A 10,845-nucleotide genomic window follows, 5' to 3' on the forward strand; every position below is an offset into this window, starting at 1 on the left:
ATAATAATAATGTAATCAACAAAATCATTGTAAATCAGAATTATAATTTCATTTTTTCGTTATGCTTTGTCCATTGTGGCAATGTTCGACTGAGGGAAGTTTTGTAAATAAAAACATCATTAATTATTTTAGTATAATTTGTGAGTTCTCTTAAAGGTTTATAAGAAGGAAGATAATTAATTGTAAAGTTAAATCGTGTCCTGGTATTCCTCGAAGTGGCCCAGCTCTCTTCGAACACACACGAACAGAGGCGAGCTGCATGTAGCTTTTTAACTATATGCCAGCTCTCCTGCCCATTTTAAATCTCTGGAAGTATCCGGAATCGAATCCGGAATTCCGAGGATGGCACTTAATAGTCATGACCGCCACTCTTCAGAGGCGGACAGGAAGAAAACGAAGGAATTCTTTATATTAGTTTCATTAATGTATGAAGCGATTATTACGTTTGGTGTGTGTATAGTGTAGTTCTTTTCGTATTCATGAGTTAGTTTATAAAATCCAAGTCTTATTAACATTAATATTTTGACTACAATGGTCATACAGTCAGCAATGTACTGAATGCCCGCTCTGCTCTCACTGATGACGACACCCGTTATAAAACCACTGCCCCAAGGAAATGTGTAGCTTGAGTTTTCAAGTCCATTATTATTATTATTATTATTATTATTATTATTATTATTATTATTATTATTATTATTATTATTATTATTATTATTATTATTATTATTTGCTCTTCGCTTTATGTCGCACTGACACAGGCAGGTCCGATGGGTTAGGAAAGGGCTAGGATTAGGAAGGAAGCGACCGTAGCCTTAATTAAGGTACATCCCTAGGATTTGTCTCGAGTGAAGTTGGGAAGCCACGGAAAGCTATCATCAGGGCTGCCGACAGTGAGATTTGAACCCCCTATCTCCCGAATGTCACAGTCATACGTGGATACGTAAAGATTACAACGCGACGGAGAACGCAATTTTTCAACTAGCCTGAGCCGAGAAAAAGTTACCATAGAAAATTGAAAATTGAAAACAACTCTTTTTCTTGGAAAAACAAAATTCTCAAATTTATAAACTATATTTACAACATCCCAACGTATATTTTATTAAAATTTGAATTCGATCAGATGACGGGTTTTGGAGAAACGATGTCTTAAATTTGACGCATGGTTGAAACACGCTTAAAAAGGGCACTTTTGCGTTCCACTTGCGATAAATACTATTAATTAAAAATTCTAGACATACGTAACCTAACGTGAAATGAAACGAGAAAAATGATGGTGTTATTGGATTTTCAGTGGGCCTATCGGTTATTTCATAATATTTCGGTCGACAGTAGACTTGCAGCTCTACTTTTTCTGGATATGGAATGAAATTTTTTACCCCTCCCCTCCCATTTCACCTCAGCGTCGTCCGACTCGTTGGCTGAATGGTCAGCGTACTGGCCTTCGGTTCAGAGGGTCCCGGGTTCAATTCTCTGCCGGGTCGGGGATTTTAACCTTCATTGGTGAATTCCAATGGCCCGGGTGTTTGTACTGTCCCCACATCCCTGCAACTCGCACACCACACATAACACTATCCTCCACCACAATAACACGCAGTTACCTACACATGGCAGACGCCGCCCAGCCTTACAAGGGCTGCACTCGGCTAGATATAGCCACACGAAATTATTATAACTATTATTATAATTATTATCTCAGCGTCTCCAAAAGTCGTAAATGTAGTTAATGAGACTTAAAACCAATAATATTTTTGAACATATCAAAATAATAATAATAATAATAATAATAATAATAATAATAATAATAATAATAATAACAATTGTTGTTATTAAGGTATTTTGTTAGTGGCTTTACGTCGCACCGACACAGATAGGTTTTATGGCGACGATGGGAAAGGAAAGGTCTAGGAGTTGGAAGGAAGCGGCCGTGGCCTTAATTAAGGTACAGCCCCAGCATGTGCCTGGTGTGAAAATGGGAAACTATGGAAAACCATCTTCAGGGCTGCCGAGAGTGGGATTCGAACCCACTATCTCCCGGATGCAAGGGATTTTGGGAGTCTTCGAGGTGCCAGAAATGTTGTCCCGCTGGATATCTTCTACGTGTCGGTAAATTTAATAATAATAATAATAATAATAATAATAATAATAATAATAATAATAATAATAATAATAATAATGTTATTGACTTTACGTCCCACTATCTATTTTAACGGTTTTCGGAGACGCCGAGGTGACGGGATTTATTCCCACAGGAGTTCTTTTACGTGTCAGTAAATCTACCGACATGAGGCTTCAAATACCACCGGACTGAGCCAGGATCGAGCCTGCCAAGTTGGAGTCAGAAGGCAAGTGCCTCAACCGTCTGAACCACTCAGCACGGCTGTCGGTAAATATACCCACTTGTTGCTGGTTTATTTCAACACTTTCATAACCACCGGACTGAGCTGGGATCGAACCCGTCACCTTGAGCTTGAAAAATCCACCGCTCTATCACTCAGCCACTCTGCCTGGTGATACATTAAAAAGTCGATACCGGTACCTTGTTGGTGAAGTCTGCTATGTAAGTAATAGAGAAGCTGGAGTTGTATAGGAAACGACCGTAGCCTGCATTGGTCTGGATTTGAACTGGAAAAAGTACTTATAAAATGGCCGAATGTGAGGTTGTGTGCATCCTGTTCTATTCCCTCAGCCCAGTTTTAAATTCGTGGAGAAGGGAAAAATTGAACCCAAGTCAGATGGACAGGAATGGTAACGCGTACATTACGGGGGAGAACAAAGCAACAAAGTAAAATATTAACTAACAAAAGAGAGACTTCTGATCTTCTTTTGATAACCTCCAGAGGTGTTCATGATAATATGAGTTAGCTGGATTTTCATCCTGTGATTATTGACTCATTCGTAATTGCTTCTCTCCTGCTTTTTTTTCATATCTTATCTTTCATTGTTCCCTACTCATTGTTCTTGTTCGTAATATCATCAGCTCGACCGCTCCCATGGAGTAGGGGAAGCGTTTCTTATTTTATTTTTTTGTTTTCCTTTCACCCAAAATCCATCCTGCTCTGTGGGTTACAACAGAGTCCATTTAGCCTCGTGAAGACAACTGCGCAACTGTCTGAAAAGAGAGGCAATGAATCTGGTCGTAGATACCAATCAGTACGGTACAGCGGAGATATCGTCGCTACTTGACCCATGTCATCCCAATTTCTGCAGGCCATTAGGCCAGGCAATAGCCATCTTGGCTGGCCGAAGAACACGTAAGGGCTGAACGTGTTATGGGCTAATATGATCAGCTGAACATGTTGTACCCTATATTACATGAAATGAATTTCATTTTGGTTTCGTATTGACGATTATGTTATATAAATTAAAAACTAGTATAATTGTTTCACCTAGTCAACAAATTCAAATTTATTCACAATTCAAGACTGCAAAAAAAAAAAAAAAAAAAAAAAGAATCAGATTAAAAGTAACAGTACATGTTTCGGCCTCATCTTCAGCTGCATAGAAATAACACTGGCTTAGAATGTGAAAATGAAAACCTACAACCTGTTTTCCAGTCATTGACCGTGTCAGGAATGGAATGAATGAAACAGATATAGGCTATTGGTACGATGGGGTCGCCACTCCCAAAGTGATTTATTAATGACTGATAGATGCTATGAAATGAGAATGGAGAGTGTTGCTGGAATGAAGGATGACAGGGAAAACCGGAGTACCCGGAGAAAAACCTGTCCCGCATCCCCTTTGTCCAGCACAAATCTCACATGGAGTGACCGGGATTTGAACCACTGTATCCAGCGGTGAAAAGCCGACGCGCTGCCGTCTGAGCCACGGAGGCTGCCGGCTGAGAATGTATTGTAATGAAATTATAAAATATGAATAGAATATTCATTCATAAGATATACTTTAAGATGAAATAGATGCGTGCTAAAACACCATTAGATGAGAGTCGGCCAATGATGTATAATGAAGTCAGAATGGGTCTGAAAATGAATAGTTTTAGATGATGTATGACAATGATATTATAATAAGAATTTTCTTGCTCCTTAAAATTTTGTTCCAGGTAAAATGTTGACAGCTCGAAAATCTAATGTAAAATCATCTAGAATGTTTGAATTTACAAATACAAAGTAAGTGTAGTGTAGTGCCAGCCAGACAGTAGTGTGGAAAGTAAACTACTGTCAAGTCATCTTGGGAGATGTGAAATTTTCAACTGCTTTGTCACAACATGTCTGTGCGCTGGCTAAGCGGACACTGAATTAGATTTTCGAGCTGTCAAGATTTTACCTGGAACAAAATTTTAAGGAGCAAGAAAATTCTTATTATAATAACATTGTCATACATCACCTAAAACGGTTCATTTTCAGACCCATTCTGACTTCATTATACCACATTGGGTGACTCTCTCATTTTTTTAAAAAATCGTGTGGCTATTTCTAGCCGTGTGCAGCCCTTATAAGGCAGACCCTCCGATGAGGGTGGGCGGCATCTGCCATGTGTAGGTAACTGCGTGTTATTGTGGTGGAGTATGTTATGTGTGGTGTATGAGTCGCAGGGATGTTGGGAACAGCACAAACACCCAGTCCCCGAGTCAAGGGAATTCACCATTTAAGGTTAAAATTTCCGACCCGGCCGGAAATCAAACCCGGGACCACTGTGACCAAAGGCCAGCACGCTAACCATTTAGCCATGCAGCCGGACTCTCATCTAATGGTGTTTTAGCACGCATCTAATTTACCGTAAAGTATATCTTATGAATCAAAATTCTGTTCATATTATGTAATTTCAATACTATAAATACAAAGCCAGTGTTATTTCTATGCAGCTGAAGATGACCTAACGAGGCCGAAACATGTACTGTTACTTTTAATCAGATGATTTTTCAATCTTCAATCTATATATATAAAATAGCTTGTCCTGACTGACTGACTGACTGATTCATCATCGCCGAGCCAAAACTGCTGGACATAAAGAAATGAAATTTTGGGGATATATTCATATTAAGATGTGGGTGCTCGCTAAGAGAGGATTTTTGGATATTCCGTCGCTAAGGGGGTGAAAAGGGGGGTGAAATTTTAAAATGAGTGTATCCATATCTCAAAACTTTAAAAGTTTACAGATGTAAAAATTGGTATTTAGAATCTTCTTTAAAATTAAGGAAACACGTATATTTTGTTTTCAGAAAATCCCAATAGGTGGGGTGAAAAAGGGTGAAAATGGGGGAAAATGGGTTGAATGCCTTTAATCAGGATACCGGTACTTATATCTCAGAAACTGAAGATATTACAGACCTGAAAATTGGTACATTTGATCTCTTTTAAAAATAAAGAAACACGTATTTTTTTGTTTTTGGAAAATCCAATTAATGGGAGGGTGAAAATGGGAGGGATTTTTAAAATGAGTGATTCTATATCTCCAAACTTTTAAAGTTTGCAGATGTAAAAATTGGTATTTAGAATCTTCATTAAAAATAAAGAAACACGTATTTTTTGTTTTCGGAAAATCGCAATAGGAGGAGTGAAAAGGGGTGAAAAAGGGGTCGAATGCATTTCGTGAGTCTACTTATATTTCAGAACCTGAAGATATTACAGACCTGAAAATTGGTGTTTGGGATCTCCTTTAAAAATAAAGAAACATGTATTTTTTTGTTTTTGGAAAATCCAATTAATGGGGGGGGGGTGAAAAGAGGGTGATTTTTTAAAATGGGTGTATCTATATCTCAAATATTTTAAAGTTTATAGATGTAAAAATTGGTATTTAGGATCTCCTTTAAAAATAAAGAAACAAGTATTCTTTTGTTTTCGGAAAATCCCAATAGGAAGGGCGTAAAAGGGTTAATAATGGGTTGAATGCCTTTAATGAGGCTACTTATATTTCAGAACCTGAAGATATTACAGACCTGAAAATTGGTATTTTGGATCTTTTTTAAAAGTAAAGAAACACGTATTTTTTTCGTGTTTGGAAAATCCAAATATTGGAGGGTGAAAAGGGGGGGGTTAATTTTTTAAAATGAGTGAGTCTAAAACTTAAAACTTTAAAATTTACAGATGTAAAAATTGGTAGTTCGAATCTCCTCTAAAAATAAAGGAACATGTATTTTTTGTTTCCTGTGAATCCTAATAGGAGGGGTGTAAAAGGGTGAAAAATGGGTTGAATGCCTTTAATGAGGATACATATATCTCAGAAACGAAAGATATTACAGACCTGAAAATTGGTGTTTGGGATCTCCTTTAAAAATAAAGAAACAGGTATTTTTTGTTTTTGTTTTTAAAAAAATCCAATTAATGGCGGTTAAACAGGAGTGACAAATTGGGGTGAATTTTTTGAAAGACTATATCTACAGAATATGTGATAAACGTAAAATGTTACAGACGTAAAAAATGGGTGTTTGGAATCTTCTGTAAATGTAAAGAAACATAGGTGATTTGTTTTTGGAAACTCCGCTTAAGGGGAACTCAAAAGGGGTGAAATTTTAAAATGAGAATTTCTACAGTATATCTCAAAAAACTTAACATGTTACAGAAGTAAAAAATGGTATTTTTTATCTCTATTAAACATAAAGAAACGTGTATTTTTAGTTTCCGGAAATACCACTCGGGTGGGGGGGGGGTAAAAGTGACTGAAAATGGTGTTGAATTCCTTTAATTAGCCTACTGATATCTCAAAAATGAAGATGTTACAGACGTGAAATTTGATATTTACAATCTGCTTTAAAAGTAAAGAAACACGTATTCTCGGAAAATCCCTTGAAGGCGGGGGGTGGGGGGTGAAAGAATTGAAAAATTAATTGACTTAATTCTATAAGAATACATACATCTAATAAATATAAAGTTGTTACAGACGTGAAAATTCGTATTTGGATCTCCTTTAAAAACAGAGGAAAACGCATTTGGTGGGGAAACCATCTTGGAGGGCGGGAGTGTAAAGGAGTTGAATTCCTTTCATGAGGACACATAAATCAAAAACTCTGAAGAAGTTAGAGTCGTGATAATTGGTATTTAGAAGATCCTTTACTATTAAAGAAACAAGTATTTTTTGAGGGGGAAATTCACTTCGGGGGGGGGGGGGAAGTATTGTGAAATGAAGTGAAAAAAGTAAATTATTTTTATGGGGATACTTATATCTCAAAACTGAAGGTAATAGACGTGAACATTGGTGTTTGGAATCTCCCTTAAACATAAAGAAACAAGCATTATTTTAATATTTTTTTTTGGGGGGGATGGGGGGGGGGTTGGCGGTAAATAAACTTAACGGCGGTGGGGTGTAGAAGGAGGTGTATCCAATTGATTTTACTGTTATTAATGTACTTATAAGTATCCTCCGTTGCTCAGGCGGCAGCGCGCCGGCCTCTCACAGCTGGGTGCCGTGGTTCAAATCCCGGTCACTCCATGTGACATTCGTGCTGGACAAAACGGAGGCGGGACAGGTTTTTCTCCGGATACTCCGGTTTTTCCTGTCATCAGCCATTCCAGCAACACATAATAGTAATAATAATAATAATAATAATAATAATAATAATAATAATATTCCGGACCGTCGTCAAATGTGCGGACCGCGCTGGTAACGGCTCCTGGACAAATGACTAAGAATGCAGTCCGGCCGCGGGTTCAGTGCCGCCAAGGCACCCAATATGACACCACGCCGGATCTCCTGAAGGATTTTATCCATATTAAAAATGATTATAGGAAAAGATGGCAAAGATTTACGGACCCAACTGACCGGGAGGAATACCTGAGCCTAGCCCGGGAAGTACGAAATCGATTGCTGGAAAGGAAGATTGAAAAATGGGAGGAAACGTGCCGTGAAATAATAGAAAACCAGTCAGATCGAGAATTTTGGTGGATTCTCGCAGAAAACGAGTCAGTTCGCGAATTTCGGCGGATTATATATCTAAAACAATAAGCATTCAATTATAAATTTCAGTATAATACCGTAGCGAAGCACGGGTATCTTGCTAGTTGTGAATAAATTTGAATGTATTGACTAAGTGGAACAAGTATACTACTTTTTTCTTTTACATGTTTCGGCATCATTAGGCCATCTTCAACTCCCTGATGGGAGATCAAATTCACATCTTTATGGGTAAATCGAGTTTGCCTTCCCTGTCTTTGCAAGAGAGCCATATATAAATAAATAAATAAATAAATAAATAAATAAATAAATAAATAAATAAATAAATAAATAAATAAATAAATAAATAATATATCTAATTACCCCAGTTCCCATAACCTGAAAGCTGACGGGGTCAGAAAGGCGTCGCTTGGAAGAAAGCCAACGCATCGCCCAGCAGCTATTACACACCTAAGTGTGTCATTTTATGTTGACAGGCGGATACGCGCCAGTGATCCTCGCTAGCCACTCAAGACGACCGTGCAGGGACCCTTCAGTGGCACAGCATTTAGTTTTACTGACTTCGGTATTTGCCACTAACTTTGAAGAAGCCCTTGCAAGGGGTATCACGTTGATTTCAGAGCAGTCACGGATGACCTCAATCGAAAGGTGTATCAGATGAGTAAGGAATGTAGCCCGTCGTGCCATCCCTCTTGAAGTTTGATTCTAGAGAAGGTGAAAGTTTAAGGTCCAAGATCGTCAAGTTATGTCTCGGAACCGGGATAGCCTCAGGACATCCTGAAATCAGCACTCCCAGTGCTCTCTATAAATGGTTTCTAATGAACACTACTCATGCAGGAAATACAGATTACAGTTTCTGTCATTATATGTCTTACTACAAGAAGAAAATAGCTATAGAAAGAAGGTCTGCACTTTTAGTGAGTAGAAATGGTTCATAAAGTATAATATTTATGGTTCTTAAAGTAAATACTTTTGGTGAAATTCTGTTGTTTTGAAATACAAGGATAATCAAAAGGCAATATATGTCACTAGAATGTAATATTGTAAACAATTACCGTGCTGTATTTGAATGGGCTCATCTACCCTAACCGACCCTATTATTATTATTATTATTATTATTATTATTATTATTATTATTATTTAATGAAAGTTTAAGTTACAGATTTATTCCACTCCCATCAATTTCGTAAGTTTCATTTCTATTTATGAAAAATTAATGTTCGAGTAACAATTGGTTCTATTTTTTAGGCCTGTAATGCAGACGTGGACTTCGTTAAAAACAGCGTATTTATTATATTACTATTATGATGTACGAATTTACTGAAATGTCTTATTTCATCTTCATGAAATAATTACCAACGAAGCAGTGAAAGGGAATACGTTGTTCTATTTCACTATTATTTTAAAGAAAGTTTACTAGGTGGCAGTTTTTATCATTTCTTCTCTTCCACCGTCGCATATTTGTACGACTCCTAGACATTAACCTATGCTAGTCCAGTAGTTATAAATCCCCGATCACTTAGTCCCGTTTGGAACAGCCGCCACTGTTAATTAGTCATCACGTGTTCTCCTTCTTGAGTGCATTTCTTAGCGACAGTTCGCAGTTGGGCATTTTATCACTCCCCTGTTATGATATGTAAGGTATTTAAAGGAAATTTGACAATAATTACTCAGTTCTGAAATTCTTTGCTCCTTACTGTACGATCACACCAGCACATTATCACACGTTAAAAATGTTTCTTTCTTTCTGCGCCCTGCTTTGGTAGCTAAGACAGAGGAATGTATACAGTGTAATAAAATATATGTATTATATAGATTTGATAAATATGTATACAAGGAATATATTTAGAAACATCTTGAAAATACCGAGGACTATCCTTTGGTCAATGTACTTTTTCTCCAATAGGACATGTCCTTGTCTACTTGCGGAAGGCTAGTGGTATATTATACATTGTTGTCCACGATATTATTCCACACAGGCCCAAGGCTGGACAACCCGCTCACAATCTCCTGTCGACAGGCAAGCATAAGAATTAAAGTGATACCGTTCCGGAAGTAAAGTAGCGGAAACACCAGGGTGCCTTCCTTGTGAAGTAGTTGGGATAGCTTCTAGCCACATTAACAGTTACGTTGAAGATCAGTTTCACTCTAGTATAGAGGTCACCTAAACACGAGCTCAAGGAAAGGACAAATAAATACCTTATGTGTGTCGGTCGGCCAGCACTTTCTTCGTCCGCGCTTCACTCAGCGGTCTTAATATCCCCCCCCTCAACCAACCAACATTCCAACAACATCCACACTATCTCACTCCCTGAAGACTCCTTGAAACTCCATCTATGCCCCTGGAAGTGATATTCTAATAAATTTCACATTTCGAAGCAGTGTTACCGAGTAAATTAACTTCTGACAATGAAGTTCCCTGATCACTGCCATTACAACGAAAATATATTTTAAAAATCAATGCTATAGTAAAATAAAAGACACATCGCTCGCCACGAAATGTAACCTGTGGGAAACCAAAGTACATCCCACACCTTCTTACCTTGGTATCAGGTGTCGCACTTTCTTCTTTCTCATGTCGTCCTGGGGGCCGGATCAGCTGTCCACATCCGACAAGTCTTCATCTAGAGATGTTCCGAACTCACATTAATTTACACTTCACAATCAACAGATCGAATTGACACACTTCCTCACTGTTAGCACTGTCCGTAAAAGAGGTTTCACTAAAAAAAGAAAGCCCTGAAGCCGGTAATCAGAAATGTTGTTGTTAACACCACGTTGGTTGGCGAGGCACTGCAGGACGAACGCGGTCTCACTGACCACCTCGCGCTGAGCTGCGCACGGTGAAAGTTGCACGCCTTACTCTCAGCATGAAAAACGTTAGCCTAGGCGCGCTTTTATACGAGATTTCACCCAGTATAAGCCTTAGCAAGATTCTAGAAACGAAGTTTTATATATTGGCAACTCATAACTCAGGCGTAGGGTGGAGCTGGGGCA

The 10,845-nt window shown here is 38.1% G+C and overlaps 1 protein-coding gene across 1 annotated transcript in view; it reads right to left on the bottom strand.

Moving 5' to 3' along the window:
- LOC136864770 (dual oxidase maturation factor 1) overlaps positions 1 to 10,530 on the bottom strand; it is a 563,446-nt gene extending 552,916 nt beyond the window's left edge. The window contains exon 1 of the mRNA XM_067142138.2: positions 10,391 to 10,530. The gene's annotated coding sequence lies outside the window, so the exon portion shown is untranslated. The remainder of the gene's footprint in view (positions 1 to 10,390) is intronic.
- Between the last annotated feature and the right edge of the window lie 315 nt (positions 10,531 to 10,845).

This window comes from Anabrus simplex, chromosome 2 (genome assembly GCF_040414725.1).
Source record: "Anabrus simplex isolate iqAnaSimp1 chromosome 2, ASM4041472v1, whole genome shotgun sequence".
Lineage (NCBI taxonomy): Eukaryota > Metazoa > Arthropoda > Insecta > Orthoptera > Tettigoniidae > Anabrus > Anabrus simplex.